The 27931-nt window shown below is 45.4% G+C and overlaps 1 protein-coding gene across 3 annotated transcripts in view; it reads left to right on the forward strand.

The window, feature by feature from the left end:
• The window catches only part of immp2l (inner mitochondrial membrane peptidase subunit 2), a 215565-nt gene that overhangs the window by 63454 nt on the left and 124180 nt on the right, over positions 1-27931 (forward strand). The gene's annotated exons all lie outside the window — the stretch shown is intronic.

Below are 27931 nucleotides of genomic sequence, written 5' to 3' on the forward strand. Positions count from 1 at the left end.
GCCTTAAATGACTGTTATTACTCTTCATCAGTGTCACACATGTAACCAGTAGGTGGCCGCCTCTAAATACCAGTAGGTTCTTATAACCGTATTAAATGCAGGTCACTGTGCCCCATTGAATAGAAATAATGGGTTGAGTGTTTCCAAGTGAAAACAGCAGGAAAATGAGACATTAGGAGGCTGATGGGCAGCAGACGCATGTCCTCCTGCAGGCTGCTAATGGTAACGTAACATTAGAGACCGATAACAGGGAAGAAGTTTAATGTTGTATTTCAATGGTTGTTTGGTTCGTTTCATTCCAATCTTGCACCACAAGAAACTTTCAATAATAATTAACCAACAGTCTTAATTTAATTACTGCTCATGTTTTGTTTGTGAGGTGTCAAAGATTTATCGTGTTGAGGAAAACATTGTAGATTTTTATAAAAATATAGACGCGGTAAGCATGCACGGTAGCACTGACACACAAAGCGCAACCTTTACAGCACACCAACACAACCGGCCAACAACAGCGACGACCAGTAACGCTGCCAAACACCAACCAGCGGCAACGACAGGCCAAAGACGAGAAGGAGAAGAAGGAGCAAGCGCCGTCGGCTGCAGGCGTCCTCCAGCAACAGCTTCGCTTCATGCCAAGTGGCTTTATTGTCATTCCAACTGTGTGCAGTGGTACAGCACAGGACTACATAAAGTGCAAAAACTGCAAAAATAGGAATGTGCAAAAAGTAGCTTCATGCCTCTCCAGCTGTGACAGAGTCTTGTCATCATGGTGGTGACCAGCAACTTTGACAAACTGGTGATAATTGATGTCCTGGGAATAACAAAGTTCAAAGATCATCAGTAGGGTTGATGTACGCCTGTTTCCACACTGTCGCACACTTTAAATGTGATTGTTTACATAACAAAGACTCGATTAGTAATCGCAGATTACTGGTTAGAAGCTCGAGGAGGCGGTGCTTACTGTGGATATAAGGCTTTTTTTTAACCCGGCGTTGGCTGAGACGAGCGACCTGATCAAAAACAGGAAGAGGAAACAATGTTGGATTTCTGCTGTAAGGCTCAGAAACCATAAAAATAACACGATTTCACTCGTAGGATGAACCTGAAAGAACGTTTGATTTTTCTATAACAAAATTATGTTTTCCTACTTTTGCGCCTGAAACTCAGTTTAATGGAAACCAAGTTAATTGGACTTTACTTCCCCGCGGCAGTCACTACACCTTCACGGTACGATCGCACAGCTTCACACGGTTTAATCTGCTGTCATGCGTCAGACAGCAGCTGCCTCCTTCAACACATTTCATAAAAGAGAGGGCGAGCGAGGAAATGAGCGGAACGGCTGCGGTGTCTGTGTTCACCCGCTACGTTTATATATTTATTTCTCATCCGATTCCTGTTCAGCAGAGCAGGAAATGAAGTATTCACATCTTCTTAGAGCTCAGATTTATGGCCTTGCTGATTGCTAATTGGCTAGTGAATAATCACGTGTAGTACAGTGAAGACCAGAGAGCGGAGGGACCTCGTCGCTGTGGTTTACTGCTGAAGAGTGTTTGTGACGTTCCTCCTCACCTGTCTCAGGTGGTCATTAAAGGTGTCTTGCTGTGACACCTGGATGAAGTTCATCAAATTAGATAGAAACGTTTTAGATCTGCTTTTAGAACAAGAGTGCATGGTTTCATTGTTTCCAGTCTTCATCTCCAGACGTGAAGCTTTATTAGCTCAGCTCGGCATAATAAATGGATGAATTTGAAGATTGTGTTCAGAACTTACCCACCAATCATCTGATTTGATCATTAAGTGTCATCAAGCGTTCAGTAATGGCTGCCGTCCGCGAACGAGAAACTCTTCACAGCTAATTATGTGTTCTTGTCTTTGTTGAAGGTAAATAATCATTTAGAGCAGCGGTCCCCAGCCCCCGGGCCTCGGACCGGTACCGGTCCGTGAGTCGTGTGGTACCGGGCCGCCAGAGTTGAGGCTCAGGTGTGAAATGTCTGGTTTTCAGGGTTTTTATTGGTTTTCAGCGTTATTTTGTTATCGTTTTTATCGTTTACTCTGTTTTCCTGGGTCTTTTCATGTGTGTTATGAATAAATATTTTTTCGGTACCGGTACTAGTTTGATTTTGTTGTATTTATCCGCGACACCTTAAAGGCCGGTCCGTGAAAATATTGTCGGGCATAAACCGGTCCGTGGCGCAAAAAAGGTTGGAGACCGCTGATTTGGATCAAACAGCATGTAAGCACGCCGAGTGAAATGCTGACACACGTTTATGCTAACGCAACGAGCCAGAGTCCGCTCTTTGTCCTGCTGCCAAAGTATAATTCCAGCACAGTTGGTGGAGAATAGCAGGAGACCCAAATCTGAGAGACGGCACATGAGTCCATGCTGGGCTCTGAAGCTGATTTCCATTAAACTGGTGTTACAGGCGGGCTAATTAAACGGGCCCACAGAGGTTTCAGTCTTAAAGAAGCAAAAACACTTCTCAGCTTCTCAGCAGTGAATGAGACATTCAGCTCAGTTTACCTGCTGGGAGCACACCTGATCTATATAATACATGCAGTATGTGTTCTGTACACATGTACTGTTTACCTTCAGATCCCCCCCACTGTCACTCAGCACCTGATCCCACAGGGCTACGTATTCAGCCACCAGCTGCACACCAACCCACCCAACCACCGTCATCATCATGTATACCGATGATGCCACCGTGGTTGGGCTCATCTCTGATGGAGGTGAGACAGCGTAGAGGGCGGAGGCAGACGACCTGTCCCGCTCAGAGACCGTCCTTAAAACCAAAGAAGTCGTAGTGGACAGACACAGGTCCACTGTCCTGTCGTTATGGATGGAGAACAGGTGGAATCCGTCTCCACCTTCAGGTTCAGGTTCCTTTGCAGAATCAAAAGTTAATCCCAGTTGTTGCTCTGACAGATGGATTGTCACTGACTTTGGTTAACCTCAAGATTGTGGCTTTTAGTGAGTCCTGTTTCCTGTAACACCAGTACGAGAGTCCGCTTCACCCCGTCCCAGCGATTAGCCTGTGGCAGGTGCTAACTGTCATCTTCCCACAGCCTCCCTGAAGCCTGTTCATAGGCAACCTAACAACACCGCTGAACACACTAATCACAGCTCTCGCCTACATTATAACACTCCTCACCTACTGGATCGTTTTTAAACTCTAAGTACTCTCATGTGCTGCTAATGCATTGTTAACTTCAGAGTCCAGAGCAAACAATGACGGCTTCCTGTTGAGGACCTGACTTGAAGTGAATCATTAAATTTATGTTTGCTTTTCATCGACTCTCGTTCTGAAGTACTCACGCGCTTTCTTTGAGCCACAGCTGGATTAAACCCCACCCCTGCTGGCCTGCCTGGTTGCTGTCCAGCGATTGGTCACCACGCTGTCTCCTTGTGAGAACCCTGATTGGACATCCTACAGCCGGTACTTCAGTTACCGATCAAATCAAAGAGTGTAATCAGACCTCTGTATGATTACAGGTGTAACTGTGACCGATTATCAAGATGAGTAAAGTCGCACACCTGTTGCTGTCGAACTACTTCGACCAAAACCGCCGTTTGCTCCTCCTCAGTGATGTAGTTGCAGTGGGATGAGACTACAAATGGAGAGCGCTACATACAAGACAACATAATATCTGCTCCTGCCCTAATGTTCTGCCTGCACATGCTTATCCACGCCTGATATTGATGCAATTAAAAGATAAAACACTCGGAGGCAAACCCATTTATTTCTCTTTCTGTCTGTGTCCTTTCTTCTCTGCATGCTGGCTAATACGGGAGACGTCGTCAGCGTCCAACCACACGGCGCCTTCTTTGTTTTCCTCCCAGTATCTCGTACTGGCATCAAAGCAGCACACGGCTCTCCTCTAATGTTTCCTTGTCTGCCCGTTTAGTGGCGGCGGATGCCTCCCTCCCAGCACCCGTTAGTCAGTTGACATATTGAGGGCACGATGAAGGCTGTACGTTAACGCTGCAGGGAGCGACACACTTAAAGGAAGCAGGTGGGAAAAGAAAGGGAAAAAGTTCTTTCTATCAGGATGTCGTTTCAACTTTTTGGCATAAATACACGATAAAAATCCCACATTGGAAATGTGGATGTCGCCACAGAGTGACTAACCCAGCCCAGTATGACCTCAGAGCGCTTTATTAATGTCAGGCCGGCAGAGTTGAGCTCAGCTGTAACTCGGCACTTTAAGGCGTTTCTGTTTGCTGGCTCCGTTTAGTCATGTGCTCATCACGCACAGTGTGTGCTTTGCTACCAGTTAAAGTGCTACACCTGAGAAACCCTCCTTCTCAAAGGTTTCAAGGCGATTAGGATAGAATAGATTAGGATAAAATAGAATAGAATAGAATAATCCTTTAATTGTCCCACAACGGGTAATTTGGTTGTATCAGCAGCAAAAAAACACACATATACAAAAAGAACAGGACATAGAACAGAAAACAAAAAAACACAATTGTTACATATTTGCATCATGACAACAGTTACCAGAGCAGAGTTGTTCAAACTAGCGTACAGATAGTGTGCAGACAGAGCAGGACACTGAAAGATGTTTAAATAGTTAAGAATAGGGCTGCTCGATTATGGCAAAAATGATAATCACGATTATTTTCACTGAAATTGAGATCTCGATTATTTGATGATATTTATTTAACAATAACAATGTGTTGAATAATGACTTTAAAGATTGTCATAAAATAATATAAAATAGTGCAAATACTGATAACAGTGCAAATGTTTGCAATATAAGAAATAAATGAAAAATGTAAACATCTGTGTTTAGTGAACTTTGCAGTGTTGCTCTGTGGTGCAGCTACGACACCGTAGCAAAGTTTACACACTGTGTCTACTTGATCCACGTCTGACTGAACCAATAATGTTTCCACACCACTAAAGGTTTTTACCTCTTTTCAACCAACGGCAGTCACTCTCCTCTCCAAATAACTTCTGCTCAGCTTTCTGAGCTTCCCTCGGGTCCTCTTAATCAGCGGTCCCCAACCCCCGGGCCTCGGACCGGTACCGGTGCGTGAGTCGTTTGGTACCGGGCCGCGAGAGTTGAGGCTCAGCTGTGAAATGTTTGGTTTTCAGGGTTTTTATTGGTTTTCAGCGTTATTTTGTTATCGTTTTGATCGTTTACTCGGTTTTCCTCGGTCTTTTCACGTGTGTTATCAATAAATCTTCTTTTTTTCGGTACCGGTACTGATTTTATTTCTTGTATTTATCCGCGACACCTTAAAGGCCGGTCCGTGAAAATATTGTCAGGCATAAACCGGTCCGTGGCGCAAAAAAGGTTGGAGACCGCTGGTGTAAATTGTTGTGACACGTGTTCGAAACACAGAGAGGTGCGCTCGATTTGCCACACAGAGCAGCGCGAGAGTACAGCACGAGGGAGGGGCTAATAATCGGCTCAGTCATTTTTAATGATCGTTGAAAGCTCAGATCGTAATCGAGATTAAAATTCGATTAATCGAGCAGCCCTAGTTAAGAATATTTAGAATAAGTAGAAAAGTGCAGATTGTGTGATTGTACCTGTGCATTAAAAAGTAGACATGTAACTTCCAATAAGTTAGTTTATATATAAGCTGAGAAAAGTAATGTGCAGTTACAACAGTAGAAGTTATTACAGCGCACATGTAAACATCTGTGTTTGTTGGGAGCAGTTCTGATTGTACAGTCTGACAGCTGCAGGGAGGAAGGACCTGCAGAAACGCTCCTTCATGCATCGAGGATGCAGCAGTTTGTCACTGAAGCAGCTCTGCAGCAACATCTACATGCATGGGCTGGGAGACTCTGTCCATCAGAGATGTTATTTTGGCCAGAGTCCTTCTGTCTCCACCACCTGCACTGGGTCCAGGGTGCATCCCAGAACAGAGCTGGCCTTCCTGATGAGTTTATCCAGCCTCTTCCTCTCAGCTGCCGATAAACTGCTGCTCCAACATACCACACTGAAAAAAATGACAGATGCCACCAGAGTCATAGAAGGTCTTTAAAAGCGCTCCCTGGACTCCAAATGACCTCAGCCGCCTCAGCAGGTAGCGTCTGCTCTCACCCTTCCTGTAAAGAGCATCAGTGTTGTGGCTCCAGTCCAGTTTATTACTCAGGTGAACACCCAGGTACCTATGAGAGTCCACTATCTCCATGTCCACTCCCTGGATGTTCACCGGTGTCAGTGTGGAGGCTCTGCACACTGACACTGGTGAACATCCAGGGAGTGGATGTTGCACCTTTGCACTGTTTAGGCCAGACGCAAAGAAGACGCCACACACGCGACGGTTTAAGCTGAACATGTGGCGATGAGCTGGAAGTCCCAGCTGCTCCACATCCTTTAAGCCAGCGCTGGAAACGAGCTTTGATCCAGGCTAATTCCTCTGCTGCCAGGAGGCGTTCCCCCGCCCCCCCGAGCTCCCAGCAGGCTTTGTGTCGCCAGCGTTTTAACACAGTTCCGTTAATTGGTCCTGTGGTGGTGCTGCATTAAAACCAGAGCAGAGAATCAAACAAAGTGTGAACGCGCTGCACAGGAGTCCTGCTTTAAACCTGGTTTCACTCTGTCATCAGGTGCAGCCACACGTCATGAAGAATTAGTGGAGGAATTTCCTTTTATATGCGTGAGTTATAGAACCAAGAAGTGGAATTTTGAGTGTAGTTTTACTGTTGAATCAATACATCGTTTTATAGAGCCGAGACATTTACTGCAGTGCGATATGCAGCGTAGCAGCGCCCCATTAAATCACAGCTCCCAGCAGTTCATCTCAAGGTAATGATGACAAATTAAAATGACATAAAATAAAGTAAATTTAAGATCATATTTTTAATGCTGGCTTTTAGCTCTGGCATACAGACGTGCTGATGGCGTCCGTGCACTCGGAGGATTACCTCCAGCTTAATGTTCTTCGGTTTAAGTCGGAATTAAAAGTGGAAGCATAAACATGGATGTGGATTTATGGATTTGTGACTTTGCTCGACTGTTTTTTTCCCACAAAAGCTGTTTAAGATTCTTCTTCTTTGATTTTGGGGTAAGACTTGATGATGAGATGACAGACGAGTGAAGTTTAGATATTTGCTGAGTGGGCGTCCATCTCAATATTTCCTCCAGTGTCCGAACAAAATAAAACATTTAAACAAGTTAAAAACGGGTTTTTCCTTTTCCACGGATGCAAAGAAGACATTTGAAGCAAAAAGTAGAAAATGCAAGAATATTGTTGTTTGTTGGCGTCTAGAAGTTTGTTGTACACGTACAATGACAATAAGAGGCTATTTTATTCTGTTGTGCCGATCACAGTGTGTCGGTGCTTGTTTTTATCACGTTACTGCAGCAGGGAGTCGGGTTCAGAGACCCAGGATGGGCTGGCGTCCCCCTTCCTGCTCACTGGGAGCTGCTCTAACACTCAGTTTAGCTTCACCTGTTTTTCTGCAGTGAAATCTTTGATAAATGGCCGGCGCTGAGCGGTCACGTGGTCAGTTTGTATTTTTGGATGTGTGTGGTGGCTCAGCCCAGAATCTCAGACCGAAATGGACGATTCAACCTTCAAGGCCTTTTTTAGACGGCCGCGATGAAGCTTTTCTCTCTGCGTCCGTCACCATTGTGTACTTTGTATTTTATGCTTTGGTGGTTGAATTCGATCCAGGACATGATTTGCCATCAATAATAATAAATTCCATTCAGGTTTATTTATTCATATAGTGCCAGTTTACAACAACGGTCACCTCATTGCACTTTATGTTGTGACGTAAAGAGCGTCTGATTATAGAGAGAAACCCGAACATCCTGCTATGAAGGAAAACCTCGCTTTTAACAGGAAGTGACCTCCGGCAGAATCATCTGCATCCGATGGAGCCTCTGTTCAGTTTCTCTCAGAACATTTTAATATCTTACTTTTTATTTTACTTTAAGACCAAAGACTAAAACTGGAGCGATGAATGATGTGTGGATGTCTTTCTTCGTGGTTCCTAAAACTACACTAAACTCTGTTTATTTTATGTAAAATTCAAATTTTAAAGTCTCTGAATTTATCATTTTTCCCCTCAGTTCTTTATCCTAGATACGTTCACCACTTTAATCACAGAAAACATCCAAGTCAGCGATGGAAGTGCTCCATGATTTTCTCAGATATCACTCGGTGTATGTCACAGTCAAAAGAGAACTGATTGACCTGAGGCGCCCACCTGAGCGCGGCGGCAGGTGGTGGGCGGGGTGTGAGGGGTCACCTGTGATGGGCCTGGGCTTTTACCAATGAGAAAAATATTCTTCCAGATGCTGTATTAAATTTTATGTTTTGAAGAGTAAAGAATGAGATGTTTTCATCTGATTAATAAAACTTGATGCATTTGATTTGCTATGTGGGGGCTAAAACAAGTAACCGAAGCAAAGTGTTAAACTTTGGTGTTTCCTGGTGAGAGGCTGCGCGTCCATCAACAATGCAAATGGAAATCAATGCCTCAGGAACAGGAAATCGTTGGCGTCCAAATGAAAGAAGGTGGAAATGCCAGTCACACCCCAGGAGGCTGATGGATGGAAAGAAGAGGCCTCCTGGACGCCCTCAAGGCCTGGACGGGAATACAGAGAGTGCGGTAACCGTGTCCAAGGAAGATCCTGCATCTCCGCAGTTTGATTTAAACAGACAGGATGCAAAGATTAAAAACCAACATTAATGAATATGGAAATGGAAAGAACTAAAATTAGGCCGAACTAAAGGAGCAGTAATGTTACAGTTGTTCTTAAATGAAACTTCTGCAAAGAGAAAGAAATGAAGTCGTGATTTTTGAAAAGAAGTAATTCTGCTCCGTTTAACAAGCCATCCAGTAACGTCTAGTTTCATTTTTCTAAAGGGAGAGAGTCAGAAACGTCCACAGGCTCCAAAACTGAGCAAGTCGCACTAAAATAATCCAGCTGGATAAATGGCACCAAGGCCAGAGGCAAGAGGTATAAATGTACTTTTAAAAGGACCGTTCACCCCAAAACAAGATGATTGCAGGCTGTCTGTGTAAAACCGGTGAACCTGAGACTGATTGAGCTCGAACAGTCAGTTCACAGCATGAATGAATGGCTGTTCATCCGCGTGCTGGACAGTCAAACGCACAGTGACAGCGCCATTAAACAGTGAGTGTTTCCCAATCGACGTGGCGGAGCGTCCGTCCCTCATCCATCTGCTACTGTCACAGCGTGTGAATCACCTAAAGCAGCGGCCTCCAACCTTTTTTGCGCCACGGACCGGTTTATGCCCGACAAAGTTTTTCACGGACCGGCCTTTAAGGTGTCGCGGATAAATACAACAAAATATAACACACGTGAAAAGATCCAGGAAAACTGAGTAAACGATAAAAACAATAACAAAATGACGCTGAAAACCGATCAAAACCCTGAAAACCAAACATTTCACACCTGAGCCTCAACTCTCGTGGCCCGGTACCAAACGATGGACCGGTACCGGTCCGAGGCCCGGGGGTTGGGGACCGCTGACCTAAAGTCGTTTTAATCGAGGTCTGCGTTGCCTCTGCTCTGGCCGCAGGAGACGGATGACTGAAGTCAAGGGAAGGGAGGAAGAGGAGACTGATAGAGCAGCATCCGTCCGTTGCCTTGGTAACTTGGTGAAACTCTACAGACGGGAGGAGGAAGCAGCCAGGTTGATGTGACTGACAGATCTGGTACAGAGCGCACAGAACGAGCGGAAGTGGGCGATCGTGACTCAAGAGTTAGGTGTTCGTCTTGTAATCGGAAGGTTGCCGGTTCGAGCCCCGGCTCGGACAGTCTCGGTCGTTGTGTCCTTTGACAAGACACTTCACCTACCGCCTACTGGTGATGGCCAGAGGGGCCGATGGCGCGATATGGCAGCCTCGCCTCTGTCAGTCTGCCCCAGGGCAGCTGTGGCTACAACTGTAGCTGCCTCCACCAGTGTGTGAATGTGAGAGTGAATGAATAGTGGAATTGTAAAGCACTTTGAGGGGTCCCGAAAAGCGCTATATAAATCCAATCCATTATTATTATTATTATTATAAGTGGCAGCAAGAAGAAAGAAGCTCCGAGACGCCGACGAGGCGAGCGCTCATCTGCTTCACGTGGGTTCCTCCTCTCTGCGCGCCCTCGCCTCATGCGCCACGAGAAGACGATTTGATGCTCGAGTTTCCAGACTGTGGGTCATTCCAGTCAGAGGCTGCGTGAAACTTTCACAGCATCGGTGGAATATAAATGCGTCGCCAGCTGAGGCCCGCATGTCACTTTTTATTGAGAGATTAGCGGGATAATTCCTCACACGATACTCGGGGTCCTTGTGTTACCACAGAGCTGGCCTTGGTGCGCCTTTGTCATTCGTCACGTTTAAAGCAGGGCTGTCGAGGAGTGCTGGATGTTGTTGCGAGAGGGGGTCGAGGGGGGAAGCAGCCTCGGGCTACGGGTCATATTTCATCGTTTAAGCGGAGCATCGCCTCCAAACTCCCCGCTGCCTGGCTCAGATGAAAGATAGCAGCGTGAGGCTTCACGCCAAAGCTTTGAGGCTTCACGCCAAAGCTTTGAGGCCTGTTCGTCACATCAGTGACTCGGGCTCTCTGAGGACTCGGGGAGGACCACACCTCGGGCAACAAAGCCTAGCAGCGAGGCGGGGAGAGGGGGAATTTGTAATGTCACTGGTAGACGCTGTGAGGTCTCAAACATTCATCTTTACTGACAGCGAGTGTCGGCAGGAGCAGAATCTGGGTTCCTGCTCATGTGAGATCAGGACAAAAAGAAAAAGTGCAGGGACCCTCTGCTCTGTGACATTTGAGTCAGATAACTTGATGCGTACAGCACGTCCGGACTGCAGCAAGAACGATTTGGGAGGATTGATGAATTATAGTTTCTAAGGTGTTTGCAAATCTCCTTTTTTCACTTCTCTTATCTCCTCGAAACTGACGAGGAAGCAGGAAGAGGTCCTCTGCATCTCAGCCTGCCTGGGGCATTTTTCATCGTGTGGCTTAATCTTGTGTCGCACGGTGAATCATCTCCTTAGGAATCAATGATCTGTCAACAACGCTACAGCATATCTGGAGATTTGACAGTTACCGTCATGTGAAAAAGGCATTTCTGATACGACTCTGCAATAAACACCAAGTCAGCCCTCACTGCTTCCATAGGACTTAAGAGAAAAATTACCAGCCATCAAGGCTGGACTGGGACAAAAAATCGGCCCGGGCATTTTGACTAGAGACCGGCCCACCAGGATAAAGATTGGAAATGTGACGTCATTCAGGGGTAAAACCGCAAAGGATTCTGGGAATTTGTGGCAAGAGGTACTAGCACACGCAGGCTTTCAATTGAAATCAGTTACACAGCGATAAAAAGAAACCCAAAAAATGGCAAGAAGCTGTTGTATTATTAACTGCAATAGCCGGTCGCATGACAGCCACGGGAAGCCGACGGGTAAAGAGATCGGCCATGTTTCCGAAGTAAGAGCCGACGGATGGTCTGGATATACCAAATATAACGTCTCAGAACACTCCAGCTCACATGTTAGTCTGCTCCAAGCATTCCCACAAAGGTCAGAGTTTTGTAGTAGTTAATTAGTAGTTAAGTCATTTTTCTTAACATAATTGGTGATATAGGTTACAAGCAAGTCTGGCGCTGAACAGAAATTGTCGCGCTATGCTCCTTTGTTTATTGTGCATAAATAGTGAATTGTCCTGACACAATATTGCGTTTCGCTTCTGTTATTATGGTACATTGACAAAAACATATACTTTTATTCACAGGATAAAACAGTTTTTTTGTATCACTAATTGCCCAGTACGATTACAGCATACAATATTATTGTCACTGCTACATTTCTGTGATGCTACCAGAAATTATTTCCACTACTAATTAATTACCATTGAGCTCAAAGGTCCTATTAATAAACGGTTAACGAATGTGTATTTATGAAGACAATTTGTGAGACTGGTAAACTTATGATACGTACGATGGTCTTTCGTTCTACACGGTGCATTTCAAGGTCCTGCACCCATCCGTCGGTAAACTGTACCTGGGCTTGTTGCAGTGACCTGAAGTTACTAAACTTCATGAGTGTATGCACTCACTCCAAGAACCGTATGATTATAAATATGAGCGTGGTGAAAGTTGGGCAGCACGCTAACGTCTTTTGTCCACTCTGTGCGCTCATAAGGGTCTGACCCTTTCACTCTGATTTTTCCTCGTATCTTTTCTTTGTCTTTTCGTCGAGTCTGTCTTTGTACGGACCGGCATTGTTCTCCTTTGTTTTGTACATACCTTTTTTGTGCGGCAAAGAAAAACAAGAAGGTATTGGAACCGGAGAATGAACGTTTTGCGGTGCTGCAAATTCTTGCATTTGATGCGGTACTTGGATTGTTTTGCTACGAGTTCCCGGCATGCAAAGCGCGAAAATCACGTGATTGCTAAACAAGGGGGAGGGTGCATCCGGCCTCCTCGGCTGTAATTGGTCCAGCTCAGAGTCGATCATGACCAATTGGCCAATCCAACACCTTTCGTTATATATACCCTTCCTAAAAAAAAAAAAAAAAAAAAAATCCATCGGCCCACGAAAACAAAAAATCGCCAGCTATGCCAGCCATGGTCAGCACGCTGGAGGACGGATGATGATCTGAGTGGACCATGAGCTCCTCTGTAGAGTCAGTGTGAGGCCGTGTGTCCCACAGCTGAAGCTCGGATCACACCGGGTCATCAACAGGACAAAGATCCCAGCACAGCAGCAGGTCTGCAACAGAACGACTGAAGTAGAGAAGAACAGAGCTGCTGCAGAGCTCAGAGCTGTGCATGAACGAATGCAGCAAACCTCAATGAGCTGAAGCAACACTGTGTTTTATTATTCAGTAATTCAAAGGTTCAGTACCAGAGTGAGTAAAATCTCAGTAAAACACACACACACGGGTAAATCAGTGATGTGCAGCATTCATTGACTAACAAACATGTAAACAAATAAAGATGAGCACACTCTGGACAGAAATACCAAAAGCTGAAATGATGGTTTCAGTGCAAACCGTGACTAAAGTGTGCGTCTGTGATTTAATTATCACTCAGGGAGGTGTGAATGTAAGCTGAGGTAGAAAGGTGTGAAATTAAATGCGAGTCTTTCCATAGCGAGCAGTCGTCTTTAATAAGCTTCAGAGGATAATGACAAGAAACACAATGTGAGCGGAGTGCTTCGGTGTTCAGGCGGAGCTCAAAGTCCTGCCTAGGAAGAGATGATCTGATGATGTCCCGACTATTTGTGATCCAGTCGGTCCGTTTATCATCAGCCTACTGACAAATTCAACCTCTTTTAAATATCGGCTGCTTGTTTGCTTTAAACCGAAAACGATGAACAAAATTAAGAAATAAGAATAACAGGAGAAAAGGCTTGATGATGGCCATCAGTGAAATCAAAGTCTGTATGCTGGCAGTCTGATCCAAATGAACGGAAATCGTGTCAGCTGTAGACTGTGTGCAGCACGTATACGGATGGGTGCAGCTACTTTAGATCCATGCATCAGTTTCCTTATGAGGCTGCGAGGTGAGCATCTTGGTTGCCATGGTGTTGGTTCTCTTTGGATCCACATCTGGATGAGAGGATGCAGCTGGTTGGATCCATCGACGTGCGGGTGCATCCCACAGGCGCTCATCAGTGTCTGTCAGGTGACGGCATTCACAAAGAGTTTATTTGTATTATCTGTTCATTGTTGGTTGTTTGGCTCTGCTCACTCCAAACCATCAGTTTGAACACAGAGGCTGTCCCTAAAAGCCTCTCGCTGCAGTCTCGTTTTGCTCTATAGTGCCGTCTCCATCCAGGGATGCTACCTGCTGCTGTTGCTATGGTTACATTTCTCTCAAACTCATTTTCTTCCCTCCCGCCATCAGATCTCAGTGAGTTACTTCAGCGTACGATCGGGGCCTGCAGCTTCGCCCTGCCTGTAATATCTGCTGATCATATGAGCCGAGCCACAGGTTCAGTTTATGGTGACGATGAGTCCGAACTGCAGCAGGAATTCTGTTAGCATCATCAGGAAAACCGGCACAGAAATTATTATTAATCGTTCAGCCTGTGCTGGTTTTGTGTTAAATGGCTCTGATCTCTCTCTGCAGATGCAAACCTGTCTGCTGTTACTATGACAGCTGGCTGCTGCTGAATGCTCCTGCTGACCTTCTGCTTCTCGCTGTCTTATTCTCGTGCCGTATGAAAGGTCTCTGAGAACAGTTCTCAAGATCCAGACTTTGGTTGCGGGCAGGTGAAAGCAGCACCAACAAAACACTGTGTAAAGCAGTTTGCAGCCAGAGCGTTTCCTCCACTTGGAATCTCGCAGATCTAAAACAGAACTTCCTCCACAGATAGCTGTGTTGTTGCTGCAGGACCTCAGTTTGTTTCCAAAATGACGCTCAGCACTTTGCTTTTATAGATGAATACAACCGTTTGGCAACTCATCAGTGAAGAGTTGTGCTCATCGGTGCAGACGGACTGATGTTTGCAGTCGGTCTGCAGGTATTTGTAAATCCTCACCGGTTGGTCCAAATTCAACTGAGATTGATTGGAGACAGGTTTCCTTCCACCAGGTAAACTGTGCAATCACCTTGCACAAACGTGATTAATGTTACGAAATCAGTTTCACCCCGGTCCTTTTTTTTCCTCGAAGGATCCAGAGACGGCACCGGAACTCAGTAGTCATTTCACAAAACCTTTGTTCATCTTTATTCATCTTCATTTAAGCATGCATCTTCTAGAAGGGGAGATGTGCCGGGCCGGTGTCCCTCTGCAAAATCTTCCACTGAAACACAGTTTTGTAGAAGCGCCCCCATCATAAAACCCCCATGGTGTGCTGCAAACTCTGTGTCTGTGTGTATGCACGAGCACGTGAGTGAGTGTGCATGTAGGTGTGAGTGTGTCATAATAGTTAAAGCACTGTGTGTGTGTCTCTGTATACGTGACAAAGGCTGCGTTCACACTGCAGGTGAAAGCGCATCAAATCCGACTTCTTTGACCCTCTGCGACCATCTATCCCATCATGGTGTGACAGCGTGAACGGCACAAATTCGATATTTTCAAATCCGATCTGGGTCACTTTCGTATGTGGTGCTGAATCCGACACATATCTGATGTTTTAGAAAGCGACTGCTGTGTGAACGGTCAGGTCGCATTAAATCCGTCTTTTACGTCACTGAGAGAAGACAGACGCCAACTATCAGCGCCGGAGAAGACATCGCGAATGCTTCCTGTCCATCCGGTGAAACTGCTGAGAAGACAACATTGGAGAAACGTGAACATTTTATTTGTACTGTATAATCTGCAGATTCTGACAGAAATCTGCAGCTATCCTTTGAAGCAGCGCTCCTCTGAAACAGCAATGAGGATCATTATTAGGTTATTTACATCATTATGTAAATAACAAAATAACTTAAAGCAAAAATTGGGAAACGTAAAGTCCGAAGTCTTTATATTAACGGTCATCAGTCAAACAATACTGTACTCTGGGTCTGAACAGAGCGCGTTGTGTGTGACGTCTTCTTTTGCGCATGCGGCGCTTTGAGCGTTCACACTAGAGCGCGTTTGCTGTCGCATTTTATTTGTAGTGTGAACGAGCAGACAAAAACATCGGATTTGATCAAAAAATCGGAATTGAGCATCAAGACCTGCAGAGTGAACGTAGCCTTAGAAAACAGAGTTAACATATTACAAACACTGAGGACCCCACTCTGCATCCACTGGGCCATTGGCCTCTTGTTGTCTTACATTTACAGATAAGCAAAGTCTCCTGCAAACCTACTTAACCTACCTAAGTTATGGCAATTATGACTTTTATTAAAGGTACAAGCATCAGCAACCCCCAACTGCAGCTTCCTGTCTCCTTCTATGGCAGCAGACCCCCAGTGTCCATAACTTCCTCTCTAAACAGTTACACACACTCTCAGGCTACAGCTAAGCCAAACTAAAACACAATCCTTCCTTATTCCTGTGATCTAAACAAACTTAACACATCATATTATAATAATTATTTTCTTGTACTCACATTCACCAGAGGTGCGGGGTGCTCGGTCTCTGTCCACCACTGGGCAACCGCTGGTTAATTTCTTCTTCTTTGCATGAACTGTAAGCGAGGCGCTGCACGAGCCTTCCTCTGTGTGTAAAAGACAAATCTGTCATATCTGTGTGGTGGATGTGTTGTACTTGCATGTCTGCATCTGTGTTTGTGGGGACAACGCTCTATTTTACACGGCAGGAATGAGGACATTTAGGGATGGACCTCACTCACTTCAAAGGGCCGTTTGATGGCGCAGGCTTGGTTTGTGTTAGGATTCGGGTGATGCGTTATTTCAGCGAGAGTCCTCGCAGAGATACAAGCACAGTCGGGCACGTGTGAGTGTGACAGAGTCTCAGAGGTAATGAATAATCGTCCACCGTCATGGAAACCACTCGGGTTTTCTCCTCGGCATCCCAGATGACATCAAACGGCGCCGCCGCCATCATTAGCCATGGGATATTTTCCTGTTTACTAAAAAACCAAAAATGTTGTTTTTCTTTTTTTAACGAATTCAGAAGGAAACCGACAGTAATAAAAGTTTGTGCTGTCATCAGGAAGCTGTTGTTTTGACAGAAAGCTTCGCTCTCGCACAGACGGTCGGGTTTTATGTTTTCACTCGGAGACGCTTCTCCTTGATGAAGCTTCCTGTGTGAGCGCTCGTCACGGGGCTGCTGTCAGCGCGCCGCCTGTTTACCTGCCTCACACCTGACTGTGACTCGATCACTGCCGTGGAACGAACGCATTGGCAGGTGAATTTGAGATGTCTTTAGCACACAGTAATGACTGCTGCGGGAGACTGTGAGGAATGATGGCCGCTGCTGTCGGGCTTGATCACACCAGGAACCTCATTTATTAAATGGATTTACAATAAACAAGCAGCTACGTATAAAAACCTTGGTTTGGGACGGAAATGCAAAGTCTGCACTTGACGGAGCAGCAAAGAGAAGAGTGCAAATTACTCCTAAAGTGAGTCGGTGCCCATAGACTCACATGTTGACACTTTACAGCATGAAGAAACCTGTTTAGTCTGTTACAACAGCAGCAGCCAGTTTAATCGCTGACGTCCTTCGACAACCTGAGTCGTACCAAATGAATCACTCGCATCTGCACGTGAACATAAAGGAGGCTTAGCACACGAGACGTGACCTGCTGTAGCACAACTCTATGAATCTTCAATAACTTGTAATATTGTGTGACTGTATATTTAAAATGAAAGAATCAGAATTGCATGCAAAATTTGTAAAGACTCATCAACGACGAGTCCGTCAGTGTGATTGTTTAAATTGCAGAGCGCCTGAAGGCATCACCCGGGAATCTTTTGCAGCTCTTTCAGCCTTAAAGCGTTGACCTTTGACGAAGCGCCCCCCTCTGGACCAATTAGTGTAGTGTTAAGAGGCGTCCTCACACATGTCCCAACTAACGTTTGCACATCCCTGCAGTCAGACGTCTCCCTCAGCTCTTTCATTGTTAGCCGGAGCTCAGAGTAGACGTCGGGCATTACGTACCATTGAAGGTCCAGTCCGCTGAAGCATCGACCTGCAGCAGCGAGGTCACTGCAGCCAAATCAAAAAGCCGCTCTGGGCAGTTGTGAGGAGGGCCAGGCTGCGCTGGCCTCTGCAGGTGCCACAGACTGATCCGTCTGTGCAGCGCGCAGCCAAACAAACGGAGGTGGCTGCTGATCCGATGTTTGATCTTAATTATCACACCGCTAAAGGAAAGGTTTTGCTATTAGATGTTCTTTTTTTGTGTTTTGGAGGGGTGGGGCTGGAGGTGATTATCCACAATGAATTTTGCATGAGTGAAGAGACAAGAGAGCGGCTCTCATTCCTAGTTTGAGCACAGCCAGCACAGAGCAAATGAATCTTAAAATTACCATAGGTCACTGAATTAATTCTCCAAATGGCAATTGGTGTGATTTCTCCAGGGGGACAGTGACTGGCACGGTGCTTGCTGGCTCACCTGTAGGGGTGGATGTGAATTTCCACCGGCAGAGGTGGAGGTCGCAAACTGTTTTGGGGAGATTCGCCTGTTACGCGAGTACTCTAGAGTGTCTGTGAAGAGTTGGTGAGCCACCAGCGCCTTCTCGTTCCACCAGTTAAACTGACTGGTCAGATCAGATGCTTTTGTGATGTACGATACGTGCTGCTGTTTACGGTTAGGCCACATGTTAACAATATCCCTGCTGTTAAATGTCATTTCTATCAGTCTTTCTATGTGCACAGTGTTTCCAGCATTAAAAATACTTTTAGTGTTATTCATTGTTTGTATAATGACTCTAACAGCAAGCTTGGGGGCAGCAAAGTCCACCATAGCAGCAGATTCTGGTGCTGGCTAGCTGCAAGCTCCACAAAGTGCCCAATGCTGCACTTCCACTAATGTCCACTTGAGGCCGCCTCCAACAGTTAGTCAGCCCCCATCGACTCCATGGTAAAATGTTCCAGTTGGATATCTGAGTCTGAAGCGCCATGTTGTCAGTGGGAGAGGTGGAGGTCACGAAGTGTTCGGGGAGGTTCTGGCTCACCTGTTGCTTAAATACTTCAATGTTAATCAAGTTAATTAATTAACATAATGAATTAAGTGAATAATTTAAGAGAGCAGCTGAAGATCTCATCGTTGAGGAGACGCAGTCGTCTTGTTTAAACATCATCAGCGCACAAAGCAGGCGATGGCCGTGCTGCTGGCACTGAAGGCAGGCTCATTACATCGTGATATGTGGATGACATGTTGTGCAAGGTGCATAAAAACGGCTCCGTTTCTGCCCATTTGTCAGAGCTACCTGTACGAACCCCGTGTCCAAAAGTAGTGGGACGTAAAATAAAAACAGAATTCAGTGGTTTTTAAATTTTATGTCTCATTTTACATAAAATAGTGTAAAACAGGGAACAAATGGAATATGGCGCAACACAATTTTGGGAATATTTAACTGAATGTGATGATCTGAAGGCAGAGCTGGTGCCCGAACTTCTCAGACTGTTTGGCGTCCATCACACTTCCACAGTTCCCAGTGAACAGTCCAGCACGAGTACCTTTTTATTATGGGGTTTACCTCCAACTCACAGTATGTTGTCTCCCTGTGACAAGTGTGAAAAATGGCCTGTTTGGTCGTATAGCTTTATCCTTTATCTGTGAAAGGGCGATGATGTGTCGGTTTAAAGGCAAACAGACCAGACGAGACAGATTTGGATGCCAGTTATTCGTTTATTTGCCGAGGGAACAGTGAAGCACCTGAGATGTGCTGAGTCAGAGGCGGTGCTGTCAGTCGAGCACAAATGATGAAACAATCCCAAACCCGGAGGAAGGGCTGGGCCATATCATACCATTCACGGTAACACCGGTATGATTTTGGGCAACGATAGAAAAATGAAATATGGCGATAGAATATGAGTAAAACACGCATGCGCAGCGCTTTTGTTTTCAAACGCACACGTCGGACAAAGCATGGCGGCGAAAGCAAATCGTTGAATGAAACCATGAACCTGAACTGGTTTGTAAAAATGCTGCAGCTTCACTGGTGTGGAACTGGTTTAGCTTTCGTCCGTCAGATACACAACAAAGCACTATTTTTGGTAGCGCATGCTAGCGGGCCGTCGTTATTACCGTGTTGTTTGGAAAATACGGCGCACTTAAAATCAATCCTTTGATTTTTCTGAAAGTCGACAGAGCCCCTTATAATCCCGTGCGCCTTATGTATGAACTCTGGTTGTGTTTACTGAAAATACATTGATGGGGTTTTTTTGCACTAATAAAGTTGTGGAGTTGTAAAGTATTTTGTCTTGTGTCAATTATATCGTCAGTTATATCGTTATCGCAAACTTTCAAATGTATATCGTGATAAATACTTTTGGTCGTGTCGCCCTGCTCTACCCGGAGGTGTGGATCGGGGTCAGAGACCACAGACACGCCTGCACCTCCCTCTTTGGTTTGGAAAGGCTTTGCTTGGAGCTTTTTCAGCACTTTCTGCAATGGCACAAATTTATTGTTTCAAGCGCTTTGCCACAAGTTTACATTTGTATTTAATGCATTGTCTTTATTCTGCACTCAGAAGTGTTTGGAAGGTCCTTGTTTGAACTGCAGTTTGGTGTTTGGATGTTTTCCTCGTGCCTGCGTTGGTTTCCTCTCACATGCATCAGTTCCACGTCCAGGCTTCGTGTTCCAGTTGGAGTTTAGTTTTCCCAGTGTAGTCCAGTAAGTGTTGCCTTAGTTTCCTCCTGCCTTTGTTTTGGATCACTCAACGCGATCCTAAACAAAGTTTTGGTTTCCACGCGTCTGCTTTTGGGTTCACTCGTCTCCACCTCCACACAGTCTGTCAGCCCAGACGGTGACAGGATGGTACTTTTGCTTTGGCTGCTACAAGCTGATTTCAGTGCTTACATTTCTTTCTACACTTCCTTAAGCAGAATTATTATTAAGTGCTATAAATACTTCTTTCTTGAGGGCGCAGCGCCAGACACGACCCTGAGAGTCAAACCAAAAGTCTTCTGGTTTGTTGTGAGCAGTTTTGAAACTTTGCAGAGACAGAAAAGGACGACACCATTAGCAGTTGCCTCTGAGGACCTACTGATGCTGCAGTGCTATAACACTCCTGTTGCTGCTTTGTGTCGCACGTTTCCACCAGGATCTCAGGAGCGACTGTGCATGGTCTGATCAGCTCGTTGTCAGGAGCACATTATCGCAGGTTAGAAAATCCCTGAGCTTCTGTGTTAACTCCAATTTGGACACCACCATCAAATCTCGTTAACCTGCTCACTGGGATGTCAGAGCATCCTCACGTTGGCCGTTTTAGAAAGCTTTGAAGAGCAGCTGGAAGCCTCCTGTTGTTCCCTATGCAGGAGTTCATGACTACGATCCAGTTTCCACATGTAACGATGTGGTTCTCTACTTTTTAATACGAATAATAAACACCAAGACATCCCCATATGATGTTTTCATAAAATACAAAGCTAATGACTCCCTGTTTAAAGCTGTCAGCTGTAAGCGCGTCTTTATTAGCGCCGTGTCCTAATTTCTTTCGGCGCGCCCTCGTGTTTCCAAGAGTCTGCTTCCAGCGACTAATTATTACGACTCAAATGCAGAAAACATTTATTTTGGCAGAACGTTTCAGACATCTGTTGTGGGTTCATGAAAGCTTCCCTGTGAAACGCTGACAGGGACACAATGAGCGTCTCTCTTCAGATGAAGACAAGTTTTTGTAAATAGAAAAAGGAGGGAGGAAGCGTGCTTCGTTTGAAGGTGGAATTAATCATTTATTCTGTCAATAAACAATCGTCAGTGTTCAGGGAAAAGAACACAGAGGATTGTTCGTCAGCACGCACTGCAGACAAAAACCAAAAAACAGAAGTGGCGAGAAAGGATGCAACATAACAGGTGCTTATTGTTGACGCCTCATTTTATGTCATTGCTTTTATATATAAGTTGCTTTTCTCTTTCTTACCTGTTTGGTTGAATGCAATTTTGCCTTTTTTCCCCATTATTTTGACTTGATCCATTCTCTTTGTGTCAGTTTGAAAACTGAAGACGATTTAACTGGAAACGTGTGGGCGGGACCAGTGTTGGTCAAGTTACTTGGAAAAAAGTAATCAGTAACTAATTATTGATTACTTCCCCCAGAAAGTAATCCTGTTACTTTACTGATTACTTATTTTCAAAAGTAATTAATTACTTAGTTACTTTTTAAAAACACGATTTACAACCTGAATAGGTGATAAAGAAATAGATCTTTCAGCCCAATTCTACTTTTTCTGCATAATCCATCATACAAAATGTAATCAAATGGAAAAGTCTCTTTTTAAAACTTGTTTTATTAGTTTTAATCTTTTAACTTTATGCATCAAGCAAAAATTTAATTATATGCAACATTCTCTGAGTTGAATAAATTAGTTTAACATTTAAACCTATTTTCTGCACATTCCAGCTCATAAAATAAAATATTTTGTGTTTACACTCAGTCTTTCAAATAGATGCAAGTAAAACACAGCAGAAAATAAATAAAGTCAAAGACTCAGCGGTCCTGTTGCTCTATTTTCACCTGTAAAGCAGGAGTGGGGCAGGCGGAGGGTTACCCTGGTGCAGGTGTGCCGCGGTCAGTGGAAGAATCCGCGAGTGTCTCTGTGAGTTTCCCATCACGTCGTAGCTACTCGGTGCTTGTTGGAAGTTTAGGGGTTTTTTCGCTGTAAAAAGAAGTTTTCTTCCCACGCACAGCGGACACTAATGTTTTTGTCACTTTTTATGGAATCAAACTCAAAGTAAGGTCAGTACTTCCACGCTTTAAACGCTGCACGCTCATACTCTCTCTGCACTCGATATGTGATCCATTGTTGATCTGCACACAGCTGTTGTCACGAACGTCGCACTCGCTTACGTCACTGTCATGAGACATTCTCGCAAAAATATCACGGTTTTAGTAACGCAGTAACGCAGCGTTCCTACGGGAAAGTAACGGTAATCTAATTACTGTTTTTGCAATAGTAATCCCTTACTTCACTCGTTACTTGAAAAAAGTAATCGGATTACAGTAACGCGTTACTGCCCATCTCTGGGCGGGACATACGGGCGAACCGCAGCCGTCGTGGGCCGCGTCCGTGCATTTCAAGAGAGGTTGACTTTGGATTATGGTGTAGGGTTTCCAGGCGGTTTGCAGATAGAAGAATGTATAGTGCAAAATTCTTTAAAAAGAGAAAGTGTTGGCCCCGCTCCTGATCTTTTTTATAATGTGTAAATGCAGATTTCTCCTCCTAGGAAGGTTCAGCGCTGTTCCAGGTTTTCCCCATGGGTGGATCACGGCTCTCACTGCAGTTTATTGGACTCCCCATGCCGTAGAAATGGCTCTGCAACCCTTTCCAAGCTGATAGCTGTCAGTGTCAGTGTTTCTCTAGATCGTGGCGTTATCTGCTGCTGTTTGGGATCTATTAGCCTCACGCTATCACACAGCTTCTGTTTAAGCGATTTCTTGATTCAGCAGGTCTGGCAGTAATCAGGCCTGATCACTGGGCTGTATTTTAAGTGGTTTATGTGCTTTCTGCAAATCCCATGGATTATCTATAATGTACAAATGAGGTCTAAATCATATTTAAAGTCCTTTTTTTTTTTTTTTTTAAAGCTTCATCTCTAAAATGATCTCAGAAAGCTTAAAAAGTCAGAGCAGGGCTATTTACAGGCTCTAAATGGGAGCGATAACATAGCATTAAGACGAGTCCCTAAATGGACAGATCGCAGGTGTAAATCAGCAGCTGGTTTCCTGTTTTCCTCTGTGGATGGTGCTAATGGAGCTAATGCACCGCAGGAGAAAAAGCCTGAAATCGTTTCACCCATAAACTGCACAACTGTCTCACAAATCCAACCCCGGCCATTACTTCAGCAGGACACGGCCGTATTTCTCCCAGCCTGTAACTACTCCAGGCAGAGGACAGTTTATGTGTTACTTCTGTAATTAAATCTTTGGATACTTTCCCCGAATCAATGGATAGTACCGGCATAAAACACCGGCTTCGAGCGCGTCTGTGTCTGCGCGAAGGCCCGTCAGATCGATGGTGAATGGTGGCGTCGCTGGAGGCTCGCTGGCATCAGACGTGTGACCTTGACCTTTCTGGTTCGCTGCCATTACTGCACCTATTACACGTTGTTGTTTTATAACAAAGAAGCTCCGCCTCCGTCTCTGCTGCTGGCTGATGTTCCAGACGCAGCCTGGAGGAGGTATCGGTGGCAATTAGCTGCTAAAGACGGCTCTTTGCGGCTATGTGCCGTCACTGTATTCAAGTAGTAACATGTGCTCTGTAGGCTTAAAGAAGGCGCATGGCTGCAATCCTGATTAGGGTATCAGTGGAGTTTGTCTGCCCTTTGATGGGCAGAATGGACCAGGAACTTTATTTTGAGGCACAGCCAAAGGGATGCAGGGGTTCGCTCCGATGGCCTCGGGGTGATGCTCCTGCTCTGATTTGTCTCTGTTGGTTTCCTTTGTGACCTCCAGCTCACATCTGGGTGGTTTGCAGCTGTAAGTGTAGCAGCACAGAAGAAAGTTAGCAGCTCAAAGTCCCAGGCCATGGTGCGTGGTTCAAAGTCCAATGCCAAGTGGGGTACCCACTCCAGGCTGTAGTGGAGTTTCTGTTCTGGGTGGAAGACCCGCGTTCACATGTGTGGACAGAGTGGAGCAAGTGGCATTATGGTGTTGTCTGAAGGGTGGGAGGGAGGCCTACGTAGACTGTTGCCCCATCACCTTGGATGGAGCAGATGGAAAGGTGGTGTAAATAATCAGGTACGCCATCATCAGCCATGTTGGAATATTCTGTGTGCAGAGGAAAACATCTGCTGTTATGTAAATGTGGACTGCAGCCGTCAGTGGGAGGAAAAGGTGCTCGTGCCGTTTTGAATCTCGCCGTGTGGTTTTATTGTTTGTCTTTATTGTGCTTCCTGTGCGGGTGGAACACTGACAGGTCATTATGTGGCTGCCTGCTAGCTGCGCTCGCTGGTGTCAGGACGCCGCCGTGTGTGTTCCTGCCTTTGGTCTGAGCCCTCGCCGTGACAGGCACTTGCCTAAGTCGTGGCTCCCGTGCTGGCCTCATTAAGTGGAGTGTTGCGTGGGTTTTATATCAATGTCACGGCTGTCGGGGTGTGTGGAGGTGGGCCGAGAACAGGCCTGGTGCAGCCTGCCTGTTTATCAGTCTCGCTCATTAGTAATCAGTGTTTGCATCCTCTTGCTTGTTTTTATTATCCCTGCTGTGCGATCCGTGGAGCCGCAGCCGCCGCTCCTCCTGAGCTTTCCATGCAGCCCGGCCTCATGTTTAAGCATGTCGGAGTTCCCAGGCGACTGATTTATGCCACTCTTATTTTTGCTCCAACAGGGAGCTCATCTGAGCCGGACAGCGGGGCGTCTCTGAGCCTCGATAGTGGAAACTGCAGTTGCAGATTGCTGTCAAGGCTTCTCTGCAGGAAGCTCAATGCGTGACTTTATTTTTGGGGGATAAAATTTGACTCTATAATTTAGCTGCTTGCCCCCCGCTCACTGAGCGACGGAGCACGTTCTTTCTTTGAACGGCCTTTTCATCTGGCACTTTTCTTTTTCTCTCCTCTTTCGTGTTTTGTGGCTTTCAGACAAAGGCTGGGTAACCAGTCGGCACCCTCGGAGCTTCAGTTTAGCAGTTTTGTTTATCCCTTGTTTTCATCCTGGGTTTTGCCCCCACAGGCCTCCTCATGGCCTCTGCTGGGATCTCTGGGACTCTGCAGTGTTTTTCAGCTCCAGAACAAAAGCAAAGAGAAGCATGCGGACCTGTGGAAGGATTCCTGCTGCTGCTGATCATTGTTCTGCAATTTTTAAAGTAATGGACTGACTTCAAGTCGAGCTATAAAATGCTAAAGCTAAAGTGGATTTAAACGAATCACAAAACATTAAAAACTACAAATGAAACTCGAGTTTTGAACAGACTCAACCTTTGGGGATTTGCTTACCTGGATGGTTGAGGGTGAGACTCTTTGTGGATGAAGCTCAGAGACGATCTGCACAGACACGAGCAGAACATGAGAGGAACATGACTTTGTGCGGTGAGGTGACGGTGCTAACCACCCCGCCACCGCGACCTCGGAGTACGGATGCCAGCTGCTGCATGCGCACATGACCATCTCTGTCATAAATGGGACATTTGTTGGAAACACTCGTGTAACTTTCGTCTTTTTTGCAATAATTAGTTGCAGAAACATTGCATTCTCGTCCTCAAGCGTTCTGACATGCAGATGACCTTTGTGTAGCGTGCAGCGCTCCGTCCACAGCACACACAAAACAGGCGTTGCACCTTCAAACGAGGTGGCGAGTAAGCCTGCGTCGATGACATCATTTCACTAAGTCTATAAGTCACAACCATCAGCACCAAAGATCAAAGGAACTTTGAACTTAAATACCAAACTGCTGCGAGTTTTCTGACTCAGAAGTCAAAGTTCGCAGCGATTCCTCTGACAGTCGGAAACTCGCTCTGAGATTATCTCGTCAGAGAGCGTTAACTCCAATCCTCGAGGTAATGTGGAGGAAATACAAATTAATACTTAAAGATGCAATTAAAACATTTTAATCAAAGGCTGCACTCAGGAGACGAAATTAAATCTGTATTAAAAGAGAGTTTGTGGGAAAGAAGGCGTATTGATCTATCATGTCTGAGTGTCTCTGTGTGTCCTCGGCCGCCTCACGATGTGTGAAAGCAGCAGGATCAAAACTTCAAATTTAAATATACAAGACCAAGGATGTAGAGCTGTATTAATTTTGGGGGCTAGATTATTAATATGACAGTATATATATTCTACTCTGCGAGAGTTTTGAGTCACCTGTTTTCTGTTTATATTTACTATTAAAATAGCTGCAGGATTTATTTTAAACATGTGCAGACATAAGTGGAAATGCAGCCTGGGAGGCAAAAACAGAGTTTGTGCAGCCTTAATGAGTTTGACCAGGACTGCTAATCTGGCATATCCAGCATGTTCCTGGTGGGCTGACGCACTTTTAGGCCAAACGCCCTGCAGCAGCCCATTGGTTCACTTTCATTACTGACACTGGATTGTCCAATCAAACCTCTTAATCCCCTCCCCTACATTGGCTGTATGCTCCTGCAGCTTGTAGAAAAGTGTAGAGTGGAAGAAGTGACTAAAGGTGGAGAAACTAAAAATACAAACAGCAACTGTGTCAAATTAAGCAACGTGTTAGTGTCAATGCTGCTGCACAGGTGGCTGCACCGCTGCTCCTCCCAACCTGCTCCGTACATCAGACCATGATTTGGATCCATCACTCCGGCAGACCTGTTCCTCTGATCTTCAGTCCAGTTCTGGTTTAAAGGCCACTTTAAAGCATTAGAAAGAAGTGGTGTCATTGTGTTCGTGTGATCTCGGTGTTTCTGAGTTAGCTGCTTCAGTTTATTAGTGTCTTCTGAGTCTATTCAAGCTGGGCTGTTGTTTTGTACACGACACAATAATAAAGAAAAATCAGTCATGTCTGTGAAATTCAGAGAAATGCATCGCTCATCGGTGTTGCACTCGCACCTCGAAGCCTCACGTTGGCCTTTTTGCTGCCACCACGCTTGGACATTTTAACATGGCAGTCTATGGGACTGACTCAGGTGGACTTGAGAGGACCTACAGGTCCAGAGGTTTACCCCTCGAAGCTTTAGATGCTTGCTGAGGAGTTGGAATTGGTTGAAAGTCTGTGTTGTACTTGTGGAGATGAAATGCCAGCATCCCAGCTCCAGATCATCCGTCACAGCCGGCGTGAAGCCTCACAATACGCTAAGCAGGAGAGGAGGCCTCTGCAGAGAGCGAGCTGGTATGAAAGTCTGCTGCTGTGACCGCTGTTTGTCTTTTTTTAGAGTCTCATCTGAAGTCCATCTGTCACTGTCAGATGTCTGCTTCTGTCCACGGCTTTAACACTTCCATCAAACAGGATTTGACTTCTTAGGAAGCGAATCCTGTCAGCATCCATGTACTTGTATAGGAATTTAAAAGAGCTTTCTGTTCTCTGAAGCATCGAGTCTCAGATTTTGGTGTGCTGTGAATCAGAGATTATGAGGAAAAATTAATCTTCAGGGGGAGAAAAGAACCAGTTCTCACGGCCCCAACAACAGGAATGTACCAGAATGCACTGCAGCCACGAGGCAGAGACATAAACTGTACATTGAGCTGCATGGACTCTATCCGGTTGTTCAGTCTGACGTCACTAGCCGTGTCTGGACCTAAACTCCGCTGCAGGTCCATATATCAAACGATCACTGTGGCATTACTGAGAGTTAAAAACTGTCTAAAGTCTTTCATCTTTAATAAAATGATCAGCGTTCTGCTCTACCAGGTGTAACAATTGAGTTTAACATCCAGGCATCCATGAAAACGGAATTTATGACATTTAACGGAGTTAGAAGTTAGCAGGGAGTTAGCTCGCTAGCTTCTATCTAAATACAATATAGCAT

Source organism: Astatotilapia calliptera, chromosome 7 (assembly GCF_964374335.1).
Source record: "Astatotilapia calliptera chromosome 7, fAstCal68.1, whole genome shotgun sequence".
Classification (NCBI taxonomy): Eukaryota; Metazoa; Chordata; class Actinopteri; order Cichliformes; family Cichlidae; genus Astatotilapia; species Astatotilapia calliptera.